At 41.9% G+C, this 7,370-nt stretch overlaps 1 long non-coding RNA gene across 1 annotated transcript in view; it reads left to right on the top strand.

Moving 5' to 3' along the window:
- Window positions 1-5,335: 5,335 nt before the first annotated feature.
- Window positions 5,336-7,370, top strand: part of LOC107308268 — a 29,973-nt gene continuing 27,938 nt past the window's right edge. Inside the window, exon 1 of the long non-coding RNA XR_001552726.2 lies at window positions 5,336-6,198. This is a non-coding gene — a long non-coding RNA (uncharacterized LOC107308268). The remainder of the gene's footprint in view (window positions 6,199-7,370) is intronic.

Here is a 7,370-nt window from a genome sequence, read left to right as displayed (position 1 = left end):
TGATAATTTGCCCGAATCCTCCCGTGTTAATAAAAAACCAATGACAAAAGTTCACCAGCAGCAAAATAAGTCGCAGCCTGAGCTAACCTCTTCTGGTGTGTGCCACACTGCATAGAGGACGTGGGGAGGAGGAGCACTGTGCACTGTCACAAAGGGCTTATAATACATTTTTCATTGCTGCTCTCTATGCAGCATTCTTCTATGTTCTTGAAATCTTTATCTTCTGCCTTCTCTTTAGGGTAAGAAATCCCACTTCATTCAGTTTTTCCTGATACAACCTGCTTTGTAAACCTCTGATCATCCATGTTGCTCTGTCTATTCCCCTTTTACCAAACTGCAGTGCCCATGATCTGATGTATCTTCAAGCTGCAACCTGCCCTGAGCCAAAAAGAGATGACCAGTTCAATTTTAGCTCTTACTCTGTGATAAGCCTTAGATCCCTTCAGGACAGCAGCGGTGCAACTAGTATTTTACCACTCTGTACTTGTTAATGATCAATCTTGACTGTATGCAGTAGTTTGCATTTGCCTCAGCTCTGTCCTCCACTGCCATGTTACAGGAGTCCCATGTAACCTTTCTGCAGTGAACTAGCACAGTTTGCCAGTGACCAATATGTCTGGTATTTGGGAGATACTTCCTTTTCCCACTTGGAAAAGGCACAGCTGACGACTTCTGTCCTGCACAGCTCTGTTTTTATTTGCTGTGCTGAAGTCCTTTGAGAATCTGCAATGTGCCCCTGGGTAACTATCCACACACTGTGAACTATGTAGTGTGCAGTTACTAGTGACCACAGTATTTACCAACCCACGTGACTTCCATTAGACTTTATCCAGCTACTTTACAGTCAGAAGATAGAAGCAAGCATCCCCAGGCAGCTGGAGACAGTGGGTGTCATCCTGAGGCAGGCGTGTAAATCAGATCAGTGAGTCATCCTCTGACAGTGCCCATCCCGCTGAACTGACTTAAAAGGAGCATGGGGTGACTGTCTCAGACTCAGCCGTGGCTCACTTGAATCCCAGCCCGTGTTTTTGGTTGTCATATTACTCATTGAGGTGACAAGGGTTCATGAGCAGCCTCATTTTCCACTGACTTGTGAAAAGACTTCTATTTCTGTTTATGGTACCAAAACAAATGTAATAAACTATTTGCTGTGGGAACCACTGCCACTCTCTAAAGCTAAGGAAATCAACCTGAAACCAATGCATTTGTTACTGCTTTTTAGCCAGCAAAAGATGATCTATTCGTTGGAATAGACCACCAAAATCTTTTAGTGAACTTCATTGAGGACTTAGTATTCAAAAAAGGTTTTTCAGCAGAGGAAAGACACGTGTTCAGGCAAGGAGAGGAAATTGCTTTATGAGCACCATTAAATTTGGCTCTTTTATGGTTATTTAGTAAAAGCAAGTTGCATTAAGAGTAGCTCACCCCTTTTAGAGGGGCTATAAGAAAGAAGGGGATAGACTTGTTTGCGAGTTCTGATAGGGCAAGAGACAAAGGTTTCAAACTAAAAGAGGGAAGATTTAGACTGGATATGAAGAAGAGGTTTTTTACAGTAAGACTGGTGAGGCACTGGAACAGACTACCCAGAGAGGTGGTGAGTACCCCATCTCTGGAGACACTCAAGGTCAGGCTGGACAGGGCTCTGAGCAACCTGACTGAGCTGTAGGTGTCCCTGTTCATTGCAGGGGTTTGGTCTCAATGGCCTTTAAGGGTCTCTTCCAACTCAAATGATTCTACAACTCTGTGATTTGATTCTATATTATTTTTCCACCCATTATATAATCCTTGCATACATTCTGCACTTACCAGTGGAAATTACTCTGTCTCAGTAGCCTCTTACTTCATACACAAGTTTGAATCCGATGTAATGATTCAGGAACTGTGGTAATCCATCCAGAATAATACAACACAACCTATAACAAAGCAGTGCGATGATAGAATATCTGTATCTATATCTGTATGTTCCTCAGAGCCTCTCCTACATTCTGGCTGTCTAGCACTGGCCTGTTGGTGTGACCTTACTGGGAAATGCTCACACACTGACAATACACACTTTTCCTTGCTGCCTCACTCTATTCACAGCCCATAGTAGTGGTAGGCCTCCCACCCAACATGGCTCACCAGAGACTCTTGTTTTCCTTTTGTGAACAATTCCTTAGAAGTCTCGAAGCTGCAATGAGAGATGCTTTGAAATTTGCTTTTCTTTTTGTCAAAAGCAGTTGTACTTACCCCATTCACAGCAGTCAGTATCAGCGCATTTCCAGACCTGTCTACATTGTTTCCAGTCCTCATACTACTGAGAGATGTGAGATCCTGTGAAAATACAGAGATGAAACCTCTCTTTATAACAGTCATAAAGCTGCATAAAAATGAAATGGCTTTTCAAGGGTATAACTGACTAATCAGAGACTGAAAAACTCTCCATGGAGCAGAGTGAAATTGTTCCCAAGCACTACTAATGTTATTATGTTTATGTGTTTTGCTCTGCAGAGAGTTTGAAGAATGCAGCAAAAGGTATCTATAAATATAAGATAGTGCCATTGATTTCTGGAGGGACAATGCATCAGTTGGCAAAACTACTGATCTTATCCATAAAATCTATCTAGCTGCTGTATGCAAAATGTATAGGCTTGAATGTACTTGTTAACCAGTTCTTGCATGGTGTCTGCAAAATCCTCCCTGACCTTGAGAAACTGAGCTTGGGGTTTGGTTTGTTATTTGGTTTATTCCAGCCAAGCTGGCAATAACAGGACTGAGGGATACGTGGGTGGGAGAGCGATCCATGTGAAAATCTGCCACGGTTCAGTGCCTGATGATAAGATAATTTCAGTAACAGAGAGAAGCTGCTGAAATCTGACATCTTCACTGTCACATTAAGCAGCGAGGGAAAACACTGGCCCACTGGGTGAATAACCTTCCCAGGAGCCAAGGTAAACAGCAGACAGTGGCACACCCTGAAGAAGGTTCCCTGTCCTTTCTTGAGCTCTTCCTGCACTGCAGGTACATATGGGTTGGGGAATGCAACATTTATTGTGTACACATTGTTCACATGATGCTTGGAAACAGCACAAGCTCCTTACCAGTTTTTCTTTAAATTTAGTTACTTCCTGAGAATCCCATGAGAATGTCTTTGAAAGCAGGAGACCTACTGACTGCTTCTTCTAGCATCAACCTGCTGGCAGGATGTGCTTGGCGCTCGCATCATGGCCACGTGTACAGTGGGTACGTGTCACATGGCTTGTGACACCATAGATTTTGCTACGTATGTGACAAGTGCAGCTCAACACGGAGCAATATGAGCCACGCTGTGTTTATCAGCTTAGTAATCTAAAATTCATTTGATGATGTTCTCATTGCATTTTATTTGTGCTTGTTCATTTGCAAAATCTGATCATTTCCAGTTGGCCGGTCTGTTGTTAAAGCGAGTTAGTTCTGCTGAATATTGGGCTTAATGTGATTTGAGAGTGTTATTAAATATGACGCCTGGCCTATTAGTCTCATTTTAATCTGCTTGACATCTTCATAGAGAGCTTTGCTTTAGTGTCCATTACGGGGGAAGATCAGTTTCTGAGCAAGTTGCAATGCTGCACGCCGTATTTCCTAAGAGAAAGAAAGAGAAAAACAAATACTTGAGAAAATATATAGCTTGTCAATCTGTGCTTTTCTAGTCTGTGATATGAATAATCTTTCAGAGTGAGCACATCACGTATCAGTATAAACAGGTCATGGTACATGCCACGATTTTCAGACTGTGTGTCATTTTCATTTATTTTTCTTTATTTTGAGTAGCATCCCTCAAGTTTAAGCGTGAAAAAATGCTCATTGAAGAAGCCCCGTGGATTTATCACTCAGCAGGTATTGGTGACAGCTCTTGCCACGGGGATTATAACTCTTCTCTTGTCACTTTCTCCTTCAGCACAAGCTGCACAGCCCAGGAATCTGAAACACAGACTAATGAGGGATTAGAAGCATGTAATTTTTAGAACCCTTGCGCTGTCAGAGGAAAAAATAATAGCACATTTCTTCTGTCATTCATGCCAACCTGATCTAAATTAGTTGGAGAGGCAGTGAAGGACACTTCCGTCCAAAACTCTTATTTTCCTGTCAGCTACGTGGCACCTCCCGGTGACCTCTCTGTCTCCCATAGGGAATGACAGGGCAAATTCAGCTCTGGAGCTGAGTGGGCCTGATTGCTCTCTGGACTGCAGGCAGGGATGCATGTATGCACAATGCACTCTCTAATTGTGCATGATAAGCCTTCCTTGTTAAAAGTGAATAGAGCTCGTTAGTGGTAAGGACTGCAGGTTTTGGCTTATGTGGTTACTGAAAGAAGTCTTAAGAGATGAATCTTGAAAACATCAAAATAAATGGCAAGAAGTGAATGAAGAACAAGTGGAAATCTGGAAGAGATGGATTTGTGGTGGTCCTCAGGTCATAACCAACCCCTCCAGTGTTCAAAGAACATGAAGCCCGTGCATGGTCTTGTTCTCTGAGACCAACTCTAGCTTATGTCCCTTTTCCTTAGCAGTGTGACAGTGTCCTCTTTGAGTATTCAAAAGGTTCAAATTAAAGGAAAAACTGGTTAAATATGTTGTTGATTTTAGTCTCTCTGGGTTTTGGCAGTCTTTGCTTTAATTTCACTTCATTCTTACATAATTTCTTTTCAATTTTCAGCATCTTTAGCTCTATCAACAGAGTGTATCTGGCTGCAGACTGTAGTTCTGTCCTGGTTTTGTCTGGAGTAGAGTTAATTTTCTTCACAGGAGCTGGAATGGTGCTGTTTTGATTTAGGATGAAAATAAAATCGATAACACACAACTGTTTTAGTTGTTACTGAACAGTGCTTACACTAAGTCAAGGACTTTTCAGCTTCTGCTGCTCTACCAGCAAGGAGCTGGGGGGCACAAGGAGCTACAAGGGGACAGAACCAGGTCAGGGGACCCAAACTAACCAAAGGGACCTTCCATTCAATGTGGTCTCTTGCTGAAACTGGGGGAGCAGACTGGGGTTTGCAACTTCTTGGGGTCTGTCTGGTGGTGAGTAACTGTATTGTGCATCAGTTGTTTTGTGTACATTTATAAATGTCTGTTTCCCTTCCTCTTCTGTTCTATTAAACTGCCTTTATTTCAGCCTACAAGTTATGCCTTTTCCTGATTCTCTCCCCCAGCCCACTGCAGCAGGAATGAGCTGGGTGTGCTTGGTTGCCTGCTGGGTTAAACCACTAAAAATTCATAGCTCTTTCAGGATCTCTTGTTTGTTTCTTAGTAGAGACTGGGAAGTCTTTCATTCTGGAGACTTTATACGATCTCTGGATGTGGTCTTTCATTCCAGAAAGTGCTTTTAATGGCGAAGTGAATTTTCAGAAGATGATTTCACAAGTATTCACTGAACCCCTCATTCTAACTAAGCTCAGCAGGCATCTCCTGAGAGAGAGAGCTCTGGCAGGAGCTGCACAAGGCGAGTACAGCTGTTTTTACCCACACATCTGTGAAATCAGCACTTCACACTTCAATGATTGGTAACAGAGATGTGCTAACTCCTGTTTTTGATACCAGACCCTAAGGCTGTTGCTATTTCTTGCTTGTTTTCCCAGTATTCTCTGTAGAGGACCAAATAAAAGTTATGAAGTAGTTTAGACATAGTAAGAATTAAAGCAAATAAATATTGTTTGGAAAGGGCTCATCTTCCACACTGGTGGACAAGAAAGTTTTTAGCAAAGCAGCAAGAGAAAAGGTCACAGCAGCAGTGATAAGGGGCAAACCACCTTGACCTTAAATTTGTATATCATCCTTAGTACCATGATTCAAGCAAATAGGATTAATAACTCTGTGCCCTTTTAACACAGACTGCTGTGCACAGCGGGGACTTTCCAGCATTGAGGATATTCTGCCCAGTCTCCCCAGAGATACACAGACTTTGGGCAGAGCTCAAACCCTCTTGTAAACACCATCAAGACTCCTGCTTTGGTATTCAGCTATTTTAGCTGACCTCTGTACTAATTTATCTTTTTTAAAGCCTGTTCCGCTGGACTGCTGCCTGCATCTGGAGAGTGGAAAGGAGTTCCACAGGGTGCTCAGAACAGACAGAACAGATAAGCCAGCGCAGTCACCAAGAGCAGACAGAGCTCTTTTGACAACTTCAGCACTTCCAAGCACTGATTGCTTGTGGTGGCAATCATTTCTAATGTACTCCCTGCCTGTAGGTATTGATGTGTTTGTTCTGATGCTCAGTCTTTGTTTAGGTCTGATTACTGTGATCACTTTTTCTGTTGTAGGTTTGTACATCAGCAGTTTAATTACAAAGACAGTTCTCTCTTAAATGTCAGCTTGCTATATTTTTGCTGTCCCTGTAGCCATTAACGCTTTTGTACTGATTCACCAGCATGGTTTTACGCAGTAGACCTTGCTACCAACCTTGACGTCAGCGTAGTTTTTTTGTCTCATTTAAAACAGGAAAAGGAAAATAAGCTTCTGTTTTTGCTTTGATATGAAAACGTTTATGCCATGTTTATGTGTGTACATTTACCATTGTGTGTGAGGGAGATATATATTCATGAAATTGGGGGACATCTTATTTTGATGAATGGCAGCACACTGCTTAGTGATTCATCAGGTCATGTCACATTGTCACTAAGCAACAAGATGTGATTTGACAACACCATTAATCTTTTTTTTCTAAATGTGTTTACCAATTCCTTAGAAGTGCAATTATTTTTTCATGACTACTAGTAATTAACTATGAAATTCTAGTTAAAGCTTTTATTTTCACTATTTTTTGCCAGTTATTTAGACTCCTTCCAGTTTGTCATGATTGTCTTCATCTCAAATGTCCCAGAAAGCAACATTCTCAGTTGCTCCAAGTGTAAATTACAGCTGTGTGAAATTAAAAATGCTGTCAGTTCTATCATGCTGGATTATGCCCTTCCAGCTCTCATCACTTACATATCAATGCTAAGCGGTGACAGCCATTCACTGTCAATTCACTTATCAAATGGCAGAGATATTTTTAGCTTGGGTCATGGTTTTTAGGTAAAAATAGATGTACTTTCATTTGACCCAGTCTGAAAGGAACTGGTGACCTCATTCAGCAGAGGATGCAGTAGCCAAACGTGCTACTCCCATGATTCACTTTATTTAGCATCTAAGCCACCCTTTACCAAAGGGAGGAAGATATAAATCTAGGATGAGAATTTTCCTCTTCATACAAGCAACAAGCCTTGTACTTGTTGCAGAAAAGGCTTGGTTCTGTCCTGCTTATTATCTCACATCAAGTTCTGGGAGACGATGAGGTCTCCTTGGCACACTTTCTTCTCCAGGCTGAACAAACCCAGTTCCCTCAGCCTTTCTTCAAAGGAGAGATACTCCAGCCCT

The sequence above is a fragment of the Coturnix japonica genome, chromosome 1, assembly GCF_001577835.2.
Source record: "Coturnix japonica isolate 7356 chromosome 1, Coturnix japonica 2.1, whole genome shotgun sequence".
NCBI classification, from domain to species: Eukaryota; Metazoa; Chordata; class Aves; order Galliformes; family Phasianidae; genus Coturnix; species Coturnix japonica.
The sequence above is the reverse complement of the archived record's forward strand: the minus strand, read 5'-3'. Positions and strand labels throughout refer to the sequence as shown.